General features: G+C 45.3%; 3 non-coding genes across 3 annotated transcripts; 1 reads left to right on the top strand and 2 right to left on the bottom strand.

The window, feature by feature from the left end:
• Window positions 1–2,021: 2,021 nt before the first annotated feature.
• Window positions 2,022–2,104, top strand: trnal-cag (transfer RNA leucine (anticodon CAG)). The gene has a single exon. It is a non-coding gene; the product is annotated as a tRNA-Leu (tRNA).
• A 2,427-nt stretch (window positions 2,105–4,531) lies between these two features.
• Window positions 4,532–4,605, bottom strand: trnav-uac (transfer RNA valine (anticodon UAC)). Its single transcript has one exon. It is a non-coding gene; the product is annotated as a tRNA-Val (tRNA).
• Window positions 4,606–5,044: 439 nt separating this feature from the next.
• Window positions 5,045–5,119, bottom strand: trnan-guu (transfer RNA asparagine (anticodon GUU)). The gene has a single exon. It is a non-coding gene; the product is annotated as a tRNA-Asn (tRNA).
• Between the last annotated feature and the right edge of the window lie 15,072 nt (window positions 5,120–20,191).

Genomic DNA, 20,191 nt, shown 5'->3' with positions numbered 1-20,191 from the left:
ATCATCCACAACAGTACTCACAGAGATACAGATTTAATAGTACTCCAAAAAGCACACAAATTATCTGATTAAAACCTCCAGCATCAAATCCTAAAGTGTGTCCATATTTACCAATTAAACAAGGAGTAAATTTATTTAAACATTGAGATATTAAAGCTACAATATTGAACGCCATAATATAATCTGAGAGAATAATTACGTACAGATACAGAATGAATCTCACATTCAGAGACAGTAGCAGAGACACACAGACACAGAATGAATCCAACTCTCACAGATGCAGAAGGAATCCCAAACTCATATACAGTACTAGAGACTGACAGACACAGAGTAAATCCCACACTCTCATGGAGTACCAGAGACTGACAGATACCGAAAGAATCCCACACTAACACACAGTATGAGAGACTGAATATAAAGAATGAATCACAAACTCTCACACACACTGCTGACAAGATACAGAATCAATTCCAAACTCACACACAGTATCAGAGAGTGACAGATACAGAATGAATCCCCCACTCACACACAGTACCAGAGACTGACAGATACAGAATGAATCCCACACTCACACACAGTACCAGAAACTGACAGATACAGAATGAATCCCACACTCACACACAGTACCAGAGACTGACAGATACAGAATGAATCCCACACTCATACACAGTACCAGAGACTGACAGATACAGAATGAATCCTACACTCACACACAGTACCAGAGACTGACAGATACAGAATGAATCCCACACTCACACACAGTACCAGAGACTGACAGATACAGAATCAATCCCACACTCACACACAGTACCAGAGACTGACAGATACAGAATGAATCCCACACTCACACACAGTACCAGAGACTGATAGATACAGAATGAATCCCACACTCACGCACAGTACCAGAGACTGACAGATACAGAATCAATCCCACACTCACACACAGTACCAGAGACTGACAGATACAGAATGAATCCCACACTCACACACAGTACCAGAGACTGTCGCAGCATGAAATGGTCCTTATCAAAGTCACAAATGATACCCTATGTGACAACCACCATGAAAAACTATCCCTCCTTATCCTTCCCAAATACAATATCTCAACGTGCTGTTATGCTGTGAGTCTAGTTTCCTCTCTCTGCTCTTATTTGGAATGTGTTGCTATTCCATCTGACAACACTTGGTATCATCGTATTATGTTAGTCCACAAGAGGAGATCATTCGGCCCATCGTGCCTGTGCCGGGTCAAACACACGTATTCGTTCAAAATTCGTTCAGAGATAGATTGAGTGCTTTGTTATCAGAAAATTGCCCGAACCCCCACAGTCTACAGCTTTCCTCCTCGCTATCAACCACACGGCCTATTTTTGTGTCACCCGCAAATGTCTTTATCATGCCTCCGACGTTTAAGTCCAAATCGTTCATGGATACCACAAAAATCAAAGGACCAAGTACCGAGCCCTGCGGCACCCCACTGGAAACAGCCTTCCAGCCGCAAAAACACGCGTCGGCCATTAACTTCCTGCCACTGAGCCAATTTTGGATCCAACAAGCCGCATTCCCTTGTATCCCATGGGCCTTTACTTTTTTGACCAATCTGCCATGTGGGAACTTTTCAAAAGCCTTGCTAAAATCCACGTAGACTACATCAATTGCGCTACCCTCATTGATCCTCCTTGTCACCTCCTCGAAAAATTCAATCAGGTTAGTCAGACATGACCTCCCCTTGACAAATCCATGTTGACTGTCCTTGATTAGTCCGTGACTTTCGAAGTGACAGTTCATCCGATGCCTCAGAATTGATTGCAATAATTCGAAATGGAGTCTTTCTCCTGCTTGCTGCAATGACAGATCAGGCGGTGAACAATACTCAGGCCCGGCCAGCTCAGTCGGACAGAGCACGAAGTTTTTAATCGTGGGTTCGAGCTCCACGTTGGGTGAGTAACATTTTAAACTTTTATGATGCTTTCACTGGCCAACAGTGCAGAAATGATGCAGAATGAAACATGAAATCGGTCGTCAGGATGGCCGAGCGGTCTAAGGCGCTGCGTTCAGGTCGCAGTCTCTTCTGGAGGCGTGGGTTCGAATCCCACTTCTGACATTTGTTATCTTTACTGTTACGTGGAAATATTTTATTTGTGGATTGGGCTGCAGCTGATTTTCCTGCCAAGTCGATTTGCTCCTCCCACAAAAGCAACTGGCTTTGTGATGGAAATGTGACTTGAGAAGTTTCGAACGGTGAAATGGTTCACATATTAATGACCTGGACAAAGAAATAGAACAGCAGTGGGAAACATTTAAAACGGTGATCAATAGAGTCCAGGAGAAATATATCCCACTAAAAAGTAAGAACAAACTAGCCAGAAATGACACACCAGGGATGAATAAAGAAATAAGGTCAAAATTGAAACTGAAGAAAAAGGCCCACACTGGACAATAAAGGAGAGGGGGAATGTGAAAAGACTGGGAAAGAAGTCTAAAGAACTATTAGAAAGGCAAAAAGGAATATCAAAAAAAGCAAAGTATTCTGGACACATCAACGGCCAAAGAAAGTTTAGGATAGGAATAGGGTCACTAAGGGATACACACGACAAACTCACAGGCAATGACAGCGAAATGGCAGAAATATTAAATAATCACTTTTCTTCAGTATTTACCAGGGAGACCAGCATTGAGTGCATGACAGTGGAAGAAGAGATCAAAAAAATATAAAGACATTTAAGATCGAAAGGGGGGGAGATAATTGATAATCTCATCAAACTGAGGGGGGAAATTTCCTGTTAGGTGCCTAACCAGAGTTTTAAACCGCTCACCCACGCTAATTTCCGTATTACTGTTCAGATTCATTTCACAGGGACACGATTACTGTGCACCATTTAGAGAGGCTCAGTGAAAGGCGGAAATTGATCTATTAATGGAATCATGGAATAGGACAGCGCCATTCGAATGCCATTCGGCCCATCGTGCCTGTGCCAGCTCTCTGAAAGAGCTGTCCAGTTAGTCCCACTCGCCTGCTGTTTCCCCATAGCCCTGAAAATGTTTCCATTCAAGCGTTTATCCAATTCCCTTTTGAAAACTGTGAGTTGAAAAAACAATATTGAAAGGGGTGCTGGGGCCTCTGCAGCGTCAATGTAGAGTTTGCGATGATTGAAGTTATCAAGATGTTTCTTTACACATGGTATGTTGTGCAATCATCCTGAAATATCTTCAATATCCAACACAAATTGAATTGCAAACCTGACGGACCAACACTGGAAAACAAGTCACGAGTGAACGCAAATCATCTGGGACCCGTTTCAGCCTCACGGCACTTTAAGTAAAGTGAAATAACTTTGCATTGAAAAGATTTGGAACTTGCATCTGTGCCTTTATCTGTTCCATTTCTTAAAGTTGCTGGCGTCTGATGATGTACACGCCTCTGCTCCCTCTATTGAACAAGAAAGGAGATGTTTGACGTTGACGGGACCTGTTGGTTATGAGCTCATCCTTTACATTGAGTGGGTTCACGTCTTTTGAACGGCGTCAACTTTAGCCCAGCGGTGAACTTCACAACAAACAAGTTCATCACCGTCTCACCGCGGGCGCTGACTGACATGTTTATTGTTATTTCTTTCAGACCTAAATAAGTAGTAACCGTGATTTGAAATTTGCACTAAGTGACTTTTAGGTAGTCGCCTTTAAATGTTTCAAAGGCGACTCCTAATTTATGATCGTCCGCCATTTCTCCAGCCGTTTTGAAAACAAAACATGTCTCTGCTTTTCGCGTCTTTTTTCGAAAGGGAAAAAAATATATTTCCCGTGACCTCTGAAGGATGTACAAGTACATTTCAGAAAGCTGAAGCAAGTTCACCGAGCTTAAATCGTCTGGCCACGTTAAAGGCGCTATATACATATATATAAATATGTATATATATGTAATATATGCAAGTCGTTGCTGTCTGTTTCTGTGGCTGTCTTTTTTATATGTGTGTCCATCTGCAGGTCAATTTTGAATCAATACCAGTGTTCGTGTCAGTTTGTTGCATGAAATAAATGAGAGTATCAGGCGCTCCCCTCCCTGCCATTGGGTCGGTACTGAGTCAGGGTTTAGACCAAACTTCTGGGTTTTTTTGTGAAAAAGCAATTAAAACCTTCATTCGGGAATGATCCAGTCTCATGTGAGCGGTGAAAGAAACACTGACCCCGATGTGATGTGAACACGCAGCCTTTTGATCTGGAGTCAGACCTTTGCACCACGCGCTCTGAAGACAGGATCCTGGATGTTATCATTTATATGAATGTTTCTCAAACACCGTTTCATTTCTCCCACCTTGGTTGAATCGATGGGGCTTATCAAATCTCCGCCAGATCCCACCGGGAATGAGACAGTATTGGAAGCAGCCTTCACCCCGACGATCACGCTGGCTTTCATCGCCTGCTCTCAGCGGACTGCATTAACAGGGCTGGGAGATATGGACTTTGTTCATATTATTCAGCAATGTGAATCGTTAAATATTTACTAATTTTTAATGGGAACAAGGTTTTAAAATGTTTCCGCCTGGTTTCGAACCGGGGACTTTTCGCGTGTAAGGCGAACGTGATAACCACTACACTACGGAAAACTGATGCTGTAAACTCCGTGTTAGGGATATAACCCCTCAGCCAAACTAATTTCCGCATTACTGTCCAGGAGTTCATTTCACAGGGATACATTTACTGCGCTGTATTTAGGAAGGCTGCAGAGAAGGATCGGTGGCGCTGGTCAGGCAGGGAATCCCAGAGCATCGCGCCCACACAAACATTTCACTGTTTTTTATCATGTGCCTGATATCCGACCGCAGTGTAAATTATGGCGAATCAGACATGCTCAGATGACATTGTTCACAGAGTGTTTTCTTGCAGCCAAATCACACATTAGAAAACGTGAAATGAGATGAAGAGATCGGAGTCATTTAAAGTGCTCCCAGTTACTGCAGATCAGGAATTAAAACCTGGCACCGGCTTCAGGTCGATCAGAATGAGGCAATGAATCCGAAAGTGGGAAGAAAAAAAGCGCAATTTTCGTCCCTGGGTGGGCTCGAACCACCAACCTTTCGGTTAACAGCCGAACGCGCTAACCGATTGCGCCACAGAAAGCGCCCGGTGCTTTTTCTTGCAAGATACACTAAAGCAGCGTGTCACCTAGCCAAAGTTACATGTTGCAGCCACAGAAATGCAATTGTCCACTATCAGTCTTACTTTTCCAGAAATAAAGGATGGGACATTGTTTATGGAAACGGTCTGGTCTCGCTCACAGCATCGATATCACCGCGAACCAGCTCTCCTGCAACCGGCGCGCCCACCGGTGCTGTGTCTGTTATTGAGTCGGACTATGGGAGAACCTTCACCACACGGACTCCAGCGATTCGAGAAGACGGCTCACCACCACCTTCTCAAGGGCAATCAGGGATGGGCAATAAATGCCGGCCTCGCCAGTGACGCCCACATCCCATGAACGAATGAAGAAAAAGTATTCTGAGCGTCCTGACGCTGATGTCAGGTTTTGATCCCTGATCTGCAGTAACTGGGAGCGCTTTAAATGGCTCCGACCTCTTAATTTCACCCACAACATCAGAGTAACTGTTCCAGGGGGACATGCCGACTCAACTGCGTCTTGGCCGCCTGTCTGCTCAGTCCTTTATTCGCCTCCAATTCCGTTTCCCAAAGCGTATCTGCAGATACACAAAGCTCTTTGTCATTTCGGTTCCTTTCGATTTGTCCAGCTCCCGATTGGCAATAATTTGCAAACATAGTTGCAGCCCTCCGCCTTCCATCGTGTCCAGGGATGGGTTATGTGGAGAGACTGGAGAAGCTGGGATTGTTCTCCTTCGAGCAAAAAAAAAGGTTAAGGGGAGATTTAATAGAGGTGTTCAAAATTATGAGGGGATTTTGATAGAATGGATGGGGAGAAGCTATTTCCATTGGCAGGAGGGTCGATAACCAGAGGACACAACCTGCATTTATATCGCACCTTTAATGCAGTAAAACCTCACAAAGTGCTTCACAGGAAGAGTTTTTGAACAAAATTTGACACTAAGCCACATAAGAAGATATTGGGACAGGTGACCAAAAGCTTAGTCGAAGAGTTAGGTTTTAAAGTATGTGTTAAAGGAGAGAGAGGCGGAGAGGTTTAAGGATGGAATTCCAGAGCTTAGGGCCTAGGCAGCTGAAGACACAGCCGCAAATGGTGGAGCGATTAAAATCGGGGATGCGCAAGAGGCAAGAATTGGAGGAGCACAGAGATTTTTTTTATTCGTTCATGGGATGTGGGCGTCGCTGGCGAGGCCGGCATTTATTACCCATCCCTAATTGCCCTTGAGAAGGTGGTGGTGAGCCGCCTTCTTGAAACGCTGCAGTCCGTGTGGTGAAGGTTCTCCCACAGTGCTGTTAGGAAGGGAGTTCCAGGATTTTGACCCAGCGACGATGAAGGAACGGCGATATATTTCCAAGTCTGGATGGTGTGTGACTTGGAGGGGAACGTGGAGGTGGTGTTGTTCCCATGTGCCTGCTGCCCTTGTCCTTCTAGGTGGTAGAGGTCGCGGATTTGGGAGGTGCTGTCGAAGAAGCCTTGGCGAGTTGCTGCAGCTGCAGTGCATCCTGTGGATGGTGCACACTGCAACCACATTGTGCCAGTGGTGAAGGGAGTGAATGTTTAGGGTGGTGGATGGGGTGACAATCAAGCGGGCTGCTTTGTCCTGGATTGTGTCGAGCTTCTTGAGTGTTGTTGGAGCTGCACTCATCCAGGCAAGTGGAGAGTATTCCATCACACTCCTGACTTGTGCCTTGTAAATGGTGGAAAGGCTTTGGGGAGTCAGGAGGTGAGTCACTCGCCGCAGAATACCCAGCCTCTGACCTGCTCCTGTAGCCACATGATAGGGTGGGGTAGCGAGGTTCTGGTGGGATTTGAAAGCAAGAATGAGAATTTTAAAATCAAGGCGTTCCCCGACAGGCGGTTTGACTGGAGCGTCACACCGTCCCCTCCCGTCTTTACTTCCACATACGTACATTGGGACAGGGCTTGGGCGGATTTTTCTGTGTCTCACCCGGGGCCGCTGAGTCTCCTGCAGTCCCCCCGATCACCAACTCACCCAGTTTGTAAATTTAAACCGGAACAAGTGCCTCGCAAAGGGCAAGAGATGAAGGCAAGGCTGGAACCTCTGGCAAAAAAAAAATCTCTTGTCCACCAGCGAGGTTTGTGTACCTGAATCGCTAACTCTTCTTTCAAAGTTTTGACATTCATTGGACGCCTCGCGGCCCCTCCAGACTTGTCTCTTGCCCTCACAGTGAAGCGGAGGGCCCTTTTCCCTCGCACGCCAGCAATTGTGATATCAAGAAAAAGATGGCGGAGAAATTCTCCATTTCAGCGAAAATGGAGCGCTGGGGTCCGCTCATGAGTGCAGCGTAAAAGATGCAACTCGCACCCACGATCCCGAGGGGAATGCTTCCCCCGACTGAGCTCGCCAAGCCTGAGGAAACTGTTACTTCCTTGTCTGTTGTTGCAGCGAGCTGGCTGTTGGCTCCGCTCCAAGGGTTCAGTGCAAACCATGAAACAGGTTCTCCTGAATTCCGTGGTGTCGAAGGCAATCGAGTAACAAGTCGAGCAATGTATTTCGCTCAATCATTGATAATTCCATGCAGATCTTCTGCTTTTCAGCTGCACTTCCCCCAAACATTGCAAATAATTTTGCTCGGTATTTGTTTTGCTTGTTTAATATTTTGTTCTCCGGTTTTGCCAGATTAACATTTCATTTCAATTATCAATGACAGGGAGCAATGAACAATGAACTAGTGACCAAAGTTCCGTTTATTATTAAAAAGCAGTGATTCCGAAATTATCCAGGCTGATATGAATGGTAAGATAAATAGTGATTTCGACATGATTTAAATACGCTGCCTTCAGAAACTGGAGTCAGACGAGTTACCGTTTCTCCACGAGGTCTACTGATGGCATAGATTATATATGTATAAAAACTAATGTTAAATATATATGTTTGATGCAGTGTTCCCTTGTGGTTGGGAATAGTTCATTGCACAAAAATAATTCAAGTCTGTGAGACATTTAATGTTTTTTTAATCGCCATTAATACGTTCTGTTGCACACTGAAGGAAATGTTAACTTGTTTGCCAAGTGACAATTAAAACGTCAATAAATCTTTGAGCTTTGCATGTCATGAACTTTTATCCCTTCCCGTTTTATATACTTTATTTTAGGAGTCTGCTTAAAAATGTTTAGTGCTTATTATACAAGGAATCCGGTTCGGCCGCTGTTAAATTTAAAAAGGTTTGTCGCCCCGTTCACGCATGAACAAACTCGACCCTGGAGGTTTATGGGGAGCAAGTCCCAACAAAATGTTTCCCTCCGAGGTCAAATCAGTGACTTTCTGCATGTAACTGGTAAACATGATAACCGCTACACTACGGAAAGGACAAAATTTTCGGTCTCAGGTCTGAAGGAAGTGTCTCGGGAAAACATGAACTGCTGAGTCTCTTGACACTGACTCTCTTCACGAACATTTCATCGATCGAAACTATACAAGTCACAGGGAAAAATGTCAAATCCATTAAACTCCCAAATTAGCCCCAAAATCAATCAATCTCAGTTTTGAAATGTTCAATTGACCCCCGGCCTCAACAGCTTTTTGGGGGTGAGTGTTCCAGATTTCCACTCCCCTTTGTGTGAAGAAGTGCTTCCTGACATCACCCCTGAACAGCCGAGCTCTAATTTTAAGGTTACGCCCCCTTGTTCTGGATTTTCCCCACCAGAGAAAATAGTCTCTATCTGCCCTGTCAAATCCTTTAATCATCTTAAACACCTCAATTAGATCACCCCTTATTATTCTATACTCAAGGGAATGCAAGTCTCGTCTATGCAACCTGTCCTCATAATTGCTTATCAAGGATATCCACCAAAACGGGTTTTACGATGGCTGGCTTTTGAGTGCATTGGCTTTTGCCTAGTTCGTCTAGGGTTATGATTCTCGCTTCGGGGTTGTTTGTCCAAATATGTGAGAGATCCCGGACGAGCCCTTATTTTCCTTTTGATCTTGAACGTCCAAAGACAGAAAAGTACCCGAATCACCTCACATGAGTGAAACAATTCCTATGTTTCATACTATTACCTAACACAACTGCCCAACTTGGTTCTGATGAAAGGTCATTGACCTGAAACATTAACTCTGTTTCTCTCTCCACAGATGCTGCCTGACCTGCTGAGGGTTTCCAGCATTGTCCATGTTATCAGAGTATCACTTCCCTCATCACCGAACTACACTCCTCCACCAGATGTCGCCTTGTGGTGCAAACAGGCTCCTTCCGCACAGCCAGGTGTTCTGCTTCAGGCATTAATTATCACTATAACTTTTGAACTTGTTGGTTAAAACATATGGCCTTGCCCATTGACCAGAAAGCAGAATGGTGTTTATCTCTCACCAGTACAGCCCTTTCCCGCTGCGTCAGCTTGGAATGATACGTAGCAATCATACAGATGTCACACCTCTCCTGCTTCCCTGTGAAGCTGGTAAGACGAATAGCACAAAATGCTGTCTGACACACATACACACCAGCTCTGAATGATTTAAAGGCCTTGTTATAATTGTCAGAGAATTGTTTATATCAAAAGGATAATTAAACTTACGAGTATTATGATATCAGCTACGATCCAAGAGTTTCTGGACTTCAGAATCTACTCGTCTCCATATTAAACATATGCTTGCATATAAAATGAAGCAAATCTGTCTTATGATTGTAGTTTCATTCTCCCAACAGAGATTTATACTTCCTTACTTAAGAGGCAAAAGCTAAAGGTTAATATTACTTCAATATAAAGACTAACTCTTTCCTGACAATACAGATACCCCAAACTAATATAACACCTCAAACTGATAGAGCTTCTCTAACTAAAACAGTACCTAAAACCAATACAGTACCTCAAACGGATAGAGAATCTGAAACGAATATTATACCTCAAGTTAATACATCATCTCAAATTAATGAAGTACCTCAAACTAATACAGTACATCAAACAAATACAACACCTTAAACTAATACAGTACCTCAAACCGATACAGAACCTGAACCCAATATAATACCTCAAATTAATACAGCATCTCAATCTAATACAGTATCTCAAACTAATAAAGTACCTCTAACTAATACAGCACCTCAAACGAATACAGCACCTTAATCTAATACAGCACCTCAAATTGATACAGATTCTGAAACTAATCTAATACCACAAACTACTACAACACCTCAAACTAATATAGTACCTCAAACTAATAGAGCACCTCATAATAATAGAGAACCTCATACGAATAGAGGACCTCAAACTAATACAGCACCTCAAACTAATAGAGCACCTCAAACTAATAGAGCACCTCAAACTGATACAGCAGCTCAAACTGATACAGCACCTCAAGCTAATACAGTACCCCAAACTAATATGTTACCTCAAATTAGTACAGCATCTTAAACTAACACAGCACTTCAAACTAACGCAGCACGTCAAACTAATACTGTACCTCGAATTAATACAGTACCTCAAACAAATACAGCACCTCAAACTAATACAGTACCTCACAATAATACTGTACCTCGTATTAATAAAGTATCTCAAACAAATGCAGCACCTCAAACTAATACAGTACCTCAAACTAATACTGTACCTCGAATTAATAAAGTATCTCAAACAAATACCCCACCTCAAACTAATAATGTTCCTCAAACTAATCCAGCACCTCAAACTAATAGTGTTCCTCAATCTAATACAGCACCTCAAACTAATAGTGTTCCTCAAACTAATGCAGCACCTCAAACTAATAGTGTTCCTCAAACAAATACAGCATCTCAAACTAATACAGTACCCCAAAACTAACCATTAACTGAAATTTCAAAGTCCGAAAAGGAGAAGCAGGTTGACCTTGACAGGCGGCGGATCTGTTAAGAGGATATTAAGCTGTAGGAGAAAGTCCCGTTGAGGAACTGCAGTTGTATTCAATTAATTTCGAGTCTTTTCTCAATATTGGAGCAGAGAAACACGTGATATGTAGTATCACTGCAGGGCCTTCCATGGTCGGCCTAATTCAGTACAACATCCCCAGTACATTCAGTCTGAAGCTCATCACGAGATGCCTTTCAAGTAACCTTTGCTGATTTGTTGCAGTTCAGTTTGGGTTCAAATAGAGTTGTTTCTTTACCAGCATAGCTTTATTGGGGCGAGGGGTATTTGAGTTTGTATCGGGCAATTTGTAGCTGCCAATTGGTAATCGATCTTCAATTGACTCAATACATTTCAATTAAACTATCACAAAAAGACAGACTATTCCTGCACCCACTCCCCGCCCCCTCATAATGTTCCAACTTACTCCACTTCTCCATCGCTACTTCTGCCAATCTCTAACTCTGTCTCTATGTATACATCTGTCTGCGATCTTTCTACTATTTTTTATGTTTCTTTATCTCTTTCAACTATATCCATTGCTATTTTCACCTTATTAAAAATCAATAAAAATCTCCTTCGACCGATTCGGATGTATCGTTGACTCTCCACTGCTTGAAATGTATGTATGTATCTATCTATCCATCTATCTATCTGTCTATCTATCCATCTATCTATCTATCTATCTATCCATCTATCTATTTTTCTATCCATCTATCTCTCCATCTTTCTATCTATCTATTCATCTATCTCACGATCCATCTATCTCTCCATCTGTCCATCGAGCTCTCTTTCTATGTATATATCTCTCGATCCATCTATCTAACCATCCATCTGTCTATCCATCTGTCTATCTATCCATCCATCTATCTCTATCTATCCATCCAGCTATCTAAGTGTCTACCTTTGTCTTCCAATCTCTCTATGTCTGTTTCTCCCTCCACCTGTTTATTGCTCTGTTGTTGTTTCTCTATCGCTTTCTGTCTCTCCTCCTTCATTACTCAAGTTTATCAAATAACTTTCTAATCTTTATCAAAAAAATGCAATATTAAAGCATGAGCATGAGGTAAATCAGCAAATTACAAGGTGGGGTGGACTCAGTATGTTGGTCTGTGAAGACGTCACCGAGCCCTCTTCCTTCTTCAGGCTGCTGATCACAGAAGTCTCCCTGAGCAGCTTCTGGAAGAAGAAGCGCGATCACTTCTCGTCCTGCTCCACGGAGCGGACTCTGGAGCGAAAGATAATCTTTGAGGCCCCTTTAACTGGATGGATCACACCGTGATATCACAAGGTGAGGCCCCTTTAACTGGACGGTTCACAGCATGAGATCACAGGATGAGGCCCCCTTTACTGTACGGTTCACACCGTGAGATCACAGGATGAGGCCCCCTGAACTGGACGGTTCATACCGTGAGATCACAGCATGAGTCCCCTTTAACTGGACGGTTCATACTGTGTGATACGGTCTGTATTGTACTGTATTGCTTCGAAATTGTGAAATTTAGTTTTAACTCTGTGTATTCTTAAATTTTATGCAGTAATGTATGTTTTGTAATAAAAAAAAATTCGCAGAAACTTTCGAATCAAACCGGAATCGAACCTCCACACGTTATCCATTGCTCCACTGGCCCAGTTTTCAAAAAGCATGCAGTAACTCACACTCCCGCAGAGCTGGAGAATGAGCAGTTACCGAGTCAGTCTCGGTCATGCCCACGCGATTCCGCGAGTCCGGACGTGTCAATAGGTGCACGGTGAACAATCACCAAAGAGAGCGACAGAAGCTGCTTCCTTTCATAGAATCATAGAATCATAGAAGTTACAACATGGAAACAGGCCCTTCGGCCCAACATGTTCATGTCGCCCAGTTTATACCACTAAGCTAGTCCCAATTGCCTGCACTTGGCCCATATCCCTCTATACCCATCTTACCCATGGAACTGTCCAAATGCTTTTTAAAAGACAAAATTGTACCCGCCTCTACTACTGCCTCTGGCAGCTCGTTCCAGACACTCACCACCCTTTGAGTGAAAAAATTGCCCCTCTGGACCCTTTTGTATCTCTCCCCTCTCACCTTAAATCTATGCCCCCTCGTTATAGACTCCCCTACCTTTGGGAAAAGATTTTGACTATCGACCTTATCTATGCCCCTCATTATTTTATAGACTTCTATAAGATCACCCCTTAACCTCCTACTCTCCAGGGAAAAAAGTCCCAGTCCGTCTAACCTCTCCCTGTAAGTCAAACCATCAAGTCCCGGTAGCATCCTAGTAAATCTTTTCTGCACTCTTTCTAGTTTAATAATATCCTTTCTATAATAGGGTGACCAGAACTGTACACAGTACTCCAAGTGTGGCCTCACCAATGCCCTGTACAACTTCAACAAGACATCCCAACTCCTGCATTCAATGTTCTGACCAATGAAACCAAGCATGCCGAATGCCTTCTTCACCACCCTATCCACCTGTGACTCCACTTTCAAGGAGCTATGAATCTGTACTCCCAGATCTCTTTGTTCTATAACTCTCCCCAACGCCCTACCATTAACGGAGTAGGTCCTGGCCCGATTCGATCTACCAAAATGCATCACCTCACATTTATCTAAATTAAACTCCATCTGCCATTCATCGGCCCACTGGCCCAATTTATCAAGATCCCGTTGCAATCCTAGATAACCTTCTTCACTGTCCACAATGGCACCAATCTTGGTGTCATCTGCAAACTTACTAACCATGCCTCCTAAATTCTCATCCAAATCATTAATATAAATAACAAATAACAGCGGACCCAGCACCGATCCCTGAGGCACACCGCTGGACACAGGCATCCAGTTTGAAAAACAACCCTCGACAACCACCCTCTGTCTTCTGTCGTCAAGCCAATTTTGTATCCAATTGGCTACCTCACCTTGGATCCCATGAGATTTAACCTTATGTAACAACCTACCATGCGGTACCTTGTCAAATGCTTTGCTGAAGTCCATGTAGACCACGTCGACTGCACAGCCCTCATCTATCTTCTTGGTTACCCCTTCAAAAAACTCAATCAAATTCGTGAGACATGATTTTCCTCTCACAAAACCATGCTGACTGTTCCTAATTAGTCTCTGCCTCTCCAAATGCCTGTAGATCCTGTCCCTCAGAATGCCCTCTAACAACTTACCCACTACAGATGTCAGGCTCACTGGTCTGTAGTTCCCAGGCTTTTCCCTGCCGCCCTTCTTAAACAAAGGCACAACATTTGCTACCCTCCAATCTTCAGGCACCTCACCTGTAGCGGTGGATGATTCAAATATCTCTGCTAGGGGACCCGCAATTTCCTCCCTAACCTCCCATAACGTCCTGGGATACATTTCATCAGGTCCCGGAGATTTATCTACCTTGATGCGCGTTAAGACTTCCAGCACCTCCCTCTCTGTAATATGTACACTCCTCAAGACATCACTATTTATTTCCCCAAGTTCCCTAACATCCATGCCTTTCTCAACCGTAAATACCGATGTGAAATATTCATTCAGGATCTCACCCATCTCTTGTGGTTCCGCACATAGATGACCTTGTTGATCCTTAAGAGGCCCTACTCTCTCCCTAGTTGCCCTTTTGCCCTTTATGTATTTGTAGAAGATCTTTGGATTCACCTTTGCCTGATCTGCCAAAGCAATCTCATATCCCCTTTTTGCCCTCCTGATTTCTCTCTTAACTCTACTCCGGCAATATCTATACTCTTCAAGGGATCCACTTGATCCCAGCTGCCTATGCATGTCATATGCCTCCTTCTTCTTTTTGACTAGTGCCTCAATCTCCCGAGTCATCCAAGGTTCCCTACTTCGACCAGCCTTGCCCTTCACTTTATAAGGAATGTGCTTACCCTGAACCCTGGTTAACACACTTTTGAAAGCCTCCCACTTACCAGACGTCCCTTTGCCTGCCAACAGACTCTCCCAATCAACTTCTGAAAGTTCCTGCCTTTCCCCAATTTAGAATTTTAACTTTTGGGCCAGACCTATCATTCTCCATAGCTATCTTAAAACTAATGGAATTATGATCACTGGTCCCAAAGTGATCCCTCACTAACACTTCTGTCACCTGCCCTTCCTTATTTCCCAAGAGGAGGTCAAGTTTTGCCCCCTCTCTAGTCGGGCCATCCACATACTGAATGAGAAATTCCTCCTGAATACACTCAACAAATTTCTCTCCATCCAAGCCCCTAATGCTATGGCTGTCCCAGTCAATGTTGGGAAAGTTAAAGTCCCCTACTATTACCACCCTATTTTTCTTGCAGCTGTCTGTAATCTCCTTACATATTTGCTCCTCAATTTCCCGTTGACTATTTGGGGGTCTGTAGTACAATCCTATCAAAGTGATCTCTCCCTTCTTATTTTTCATTTCTACCCATATAGACTCAGTGGGCGAACCCTCGGATATATCCCCTCTCACTACTGCCGTGATGTTCTCGCTAATCAAGAACGCAACTCACCCTCCTCTCTTACCTCCTGCTCTATCTTTCCTATAGCATCTGTACCCTGGAACATTGAGCTGCCAGTCCTGCCCCTCCCTTAGCCATGTTTCAGTAATAGCTATAACATCCCAGTCCCATGTACCCATCCATGCCCTGAGTTCATCTGCCTTGCCCATCAGACTTCTTGCATTGAAATAAATGCAGTTTAATCTAGACTTCCCTTGGTCTTTGCCCTGTTTTCTCAGACCATCTGTCCGGTCATGTTCTGTACACTCTCCCTTACTGCCTTTTGATTGTGTCACCATTTTATTTCCCACTGACTTCCTGCATCGGTTCCCATCCCCCTGCCACATTAGTTTAAACCCTCCCCAACAGCACTGGCAAACACTCCCCCTAGGACATTGGTTCCAGTCCTGCCCAGATGCAGACCGTCCAATTTGTACTGGTCCCACCTCCCCCAGAACCGGTTCCAATGGCCCAGGAATTTGAATCCCTCCCTCTTGCACCATCTCTCAAGCCACGTATTCATCTTAGCTATCCTGTCATTCCTACTCTGACTAGCCCGTGGCACTGGTAGCAATCCTGAGATTACTACCTTTGAGGTCCTACTCTTTAGTTTATCTCCTAACTCCCTAAATTCAGCTTGTAGGTCCTCATCCTGTTTTTACCTATATCGTTGGTGCCTATATGCACCACGACAACTGGCTGTTCACCCTCCCCCTCCAGAATGTCCTGCAGCCGCTCCGAGACATCCTTGACCCTTGCACCAGGGAGGCAACATACCATCCTGGAGTCTCGGTTGCGTCCGCAGAAACGCCTGTCTCTTCCCCTTTTTGTCGCTATCTATCTTCTCTCTCTCTCTGTCTCGGTCTGTTTGTCGCTGCCTATCTTCTCTCTCTCTCTGTCTCGGTCTGTTTGTCGCTGCCTATCTTCTCTCTCTCTGTCTCGGTCTGTTTGTCGCTGCCTATCTTCTCTCTCTCTCTGTCTCGGTCTGTTTGTCGCTGCCTATCTTCTCTCTCTCTCACTCTCTCGGTCTGTTTGTCGCTGCCTATCTTCTCTCTCTCTCTGTCTCGGTCTGTTTGTCGCTGCCTATCTTCTCTCTCTCTGTCTCGGTCTGTTTGTCGCTGCCTATCTTCTCTCTCACTCTGTCTCGGTCTGTTTGTCGCTGCCTATCTTCTCTCTCTCTCTCTCTCGGTCTGTTTGTCGCTGCCAATCTTCTCTCTCTCTCACTCTCTCGGTCTGTTTGTCGCTGCCTATCTTCTCTCTCTCTCTGTCTCGGTCTGTTTGTCGCTGCCTATCTTCTCTCTCTCTCTGTCTCGGTCTGTTTGTCGCTGCCTATCTTCTCTCTCTCTCTCTGTCTCGGTCTGTTTGTCGCTATCTATCTTCTCTCTCTCTCTCTCTCGGTCTTTTTGTCGCTGCCTATCTTCTCTCTCTCTCACTCTCTCGGTCTGTTTGTCGCTGCCTATCTTCTCTCTCTCTCTGTCTCGGTCTGTTTGTCGCTGCCTATCTTCTCTCTCTCTCTGTCTCGGTCTGTTTGTCGCTGCCTATCTTCTCTCTCTCTCTGTCTCGGTCTGTTTGTCGCTGCCTATCTTCTCTCTCTCTCTCTCGGTCTGTTTGTCGCTGCCTATCTTCTCTCTCTCTCTGTCTCGGTCTGTTTGTCGCTGCCTATCTTCTCTCTCTCTCTGTCTCGGTCTGTTTGTCGCTGCCTATCTTCTCTCTCTCTCTGTCTCGGTCTGTTTGTCGCTGCCTATCTTCTCTCTCTCTGTCTCGGTCTGTTTGTCGCTGCCTATCTTCTCTTTCTCTCTGTCTCGGTCTGTTTGTCGCTGCCTATCTTCTCTCTCTCTCTGTCTCGGTCTGTTTGTCGCTGCCTATCTTCTCTCTCTCTCTGTCTCGGTCTGTTTGTCGCTGCCTATCTTCTCTCTCTCTCTGTCTCGGTCTGTTTCTCGCTGCCTATCTTCTCTCTCTCTGTCTCGGTCTGTTTGTCGCTGCCTATCTTCTCTCTCTCTCTCTGTCTCGGTCTGTTTGTCGCTGCCTATCTTCTCTCTCTCTCTGTCTCGGTCTGTTTGTCGCTGCCTATCTTCTCTTTCTCTCTGTCTCGGTCTGTTTGTCGCTGCCTATCTTCTCTCTCTCTCTGTCTCGGTCTGTTTGTCGCTGCCTATCTTCTCTCTCTCTCTGTCTCGGTCTGTTTGTCGCTGCCTATCTTCTCTCTCTCTCTGTCTCGGTCTGTTTGTCGCTGCCTATCTTCTCTCTCTCTTTTCTGTCTTTTTCCCATCTGTCTCCCTGTCCCTCTCGCACGTTGTCTCTCTCTCTCTGACATTATCCGTCTTTTGTCTTTCCACCTCTGTCTCCGTATCCTTCTCTCTCTTTCTGTTTTCCTCTCTCTATATCTGTCTTTGTTGCTCTCTGTGGATCTACTTTTCCCTTTTCTTTCCACCCATTTCTTGTTCCTTCCCTTTTTATCTGTTTTTATTGCATTCTGTTTGCTCCTCACTCTCTCCAGATCTACTTCTGTCGACTTCTTTCCCTCTGATTCTATTTGACTTCTCGATCTCTTCGTTGCTTCCGTTTCTGTATTTCATTCCATTTCTTTCAATCTCTATTTTAATCTTTGTATTTCTCCCTCCTGTTTTCTATTATTCTCCATGCTTTCTATTCCACTTTCTCTCTTTCTATTACTGTCTTTTTATTTCTTATGCTGTCCTGTTCAGCCGCGCACTCAGTCTCTAGTTATTTTAAATGGATTGCTCCGTCCATTCACCTCTCTGCTCTATCACTTTGGAATTCTTTATCAGTGTCGCTCTCTCGTTCCATCCGTGTCTGCTTTCTCTCTCTCTCTCTCTCTCTTAATGCATATATATATATGAGAGGAGCCGAGCCGAGTGGAGGGAGCGTCCGATAAAAGGCGGGATTTCAGAGCGCTGAGAGGAGCCGAGCCGAGCGGAGGGAGCGTCCGATAAAAGGCGGGATTTCAGAGCGCTGAGAACAGCTGAGAGGAGCCGAGCCGAGCGGAGGGAGCGTCCGATAAAAGGCGGGATTTCAGAGCGCTGAGAACAGCTGAGAGGAGCCGAGCCGAGCGGAGGGAGCGTCCGATAAAAGGCGGGATTTCAGAGCGCTGAGAACAGCTGAGAGGAGCCGAGCCGAGCGGAGGGAGCGTCCGATAGAAGGCCGGATTTCAGAGCGCTGAGAACAGCTGAGAGGAGCGGAGCCGAGCGGAGGGAGCGTCCGATAAAAGGCGGGATTTCAGAGCGCTGAGAGGAGCCGAGCGGAGGGAGCGTCCGATAAAAGGCGGGATTTCAGAGCGCTGAGAACAGCTGAGAGGAGCCGAGCCGAGCGGAGGGAGCGTCCGATAAAAGGCGGGATTTCAGAGCGCTGAGAGGAGCCGAGCCGAGCGGAGGGAGCGTCCGATAAAAGGCGGGATTTCAGAGCGCTGAGAACAGCTGAGAGGAGCCGAGCCGAGCGGAGGGAGCGTCGGATAAAAGGCGGGATTTCAGAGCGCTGAGAACAGCTGAGAGGAGCCGAGCGGAGGGAGCGTCCGATAAAAGGCGGGATTTCAGAGCGCTGAGAGGAGCCGAGCGGAGCTGCGACCGAGTTCGAAGTGACGTCAGGAATCAGATCGGGACGCGACACAGGGGAGGCACTTGATTGGTGAGTAGGTTCAGGTGAGTATTTCTCCTTGTCTGCAGTAACTGAAGTAAAAGGAAAGGGAAGGTCTGCAGGTCTTATAGGAAGTAGCGTTTATTTTTTAGTGAATCAAGGTCCCTAGTGTAGTTAACATTCTCTAAATTGAGAACAATTTAAAGGAGTAAACTCCTTAAAGGGAGTGGTAAGTAGTTTTTCTTTCCTTTTTTTTTCTCTTGACATTGCAGTTGTTCTTAAGCTAATTTAAGGGTTAAGTCATGGCAGGAGATCCCAGCGCCGTGTCATGTTCCTCTTGTGGGATGTGGGAATTCAGGGCTCCTTCCTGTATCCCTGATTCCTTCACCTGCGGGAAGTGTGTCCAGCTGCAGCTATTGTTTGACCGCTTGACGGCTCTGGAGCTGCGGATGGACTCACTTTGGAGCATCCGCGATGCTGAGAAAGTCGTGGATAGCACGTTCAGTGAGTTGGTCACACCGCAGATAAAAATTACTGAGGGAGATAGTGAATGGGTGACCAACAGACAGAGGAAGAGTAGGAAGGCAGTGAAGGGGTCCCCTGCGGTCATCTCCCTCCAAAACAGGGATACCTTTTTGGATACTGTTGGCGGAGATGGCTCACCAGGGGAAGGTGGCAGTGGCCAGGTTCATGGCACCCTGGCTGGCTCTGCTGCACAGGAGGGCAGGAAAAAGAGTGGCAGAGCTATAGTGATAGGGGACTCGATTGTAAGGGGAATAGACAGGCGTTTCTGCGGACGCAACCGAGACTCCAGGATGGTATGTTGCCTCCCTGGTGCAAGGGTCAAGGATGTCTCGGAGCGGCTGCAGGACATTCTGGAGGGGGAGGGTGAACAGCCAGTTGTCGTGGTGCATATAGGCACCAACGATATAGGTAAAAAACAGGATGAGGTCCTACAAGCTGAATTTAGGGAGTTAGGAGTTAAACTAAAGAGTAGGACCTCAAAGGTAGTAATCTCAGGATTGCTACCAGTGCCACGGGTTAGTCAGAGTAGGAATGACAGGATAGCTAAGATGAATACGTGGCTTGAGAGATGGTGCAAGCTGGAGGGATTCAAATTCCTGGGCCATTGGAACCGGTTCTGGGGGAGGTGGGACCAGTACAAATTGGACGGTCTGCATCTGG

The sequence above is a fragment of the Heptranchias perlo genome, unplaced genomic scaffold (assembly GCF_035084215.1).
Source record: "Heptranchias perlo isolate sHepPer1 unplaced genomic scaffold, sHepPer1.hap1 HAP1_SCAFFOLD_50, whole genome shotgun sequence".
In the NCBI taxonomy this organism is placed as follows: Eukaryota; Metazoa; Chordata; class Chondrichthyes; order Hexanchiformes; family Hexanchidae; genus Heptranchias; species Heptranchias perlo.
The sequence above is the reverse complement of the archived record's forward strand: the minus strand, read 5'-3'. Positions and strand labels throughout refer to the sequence as shown.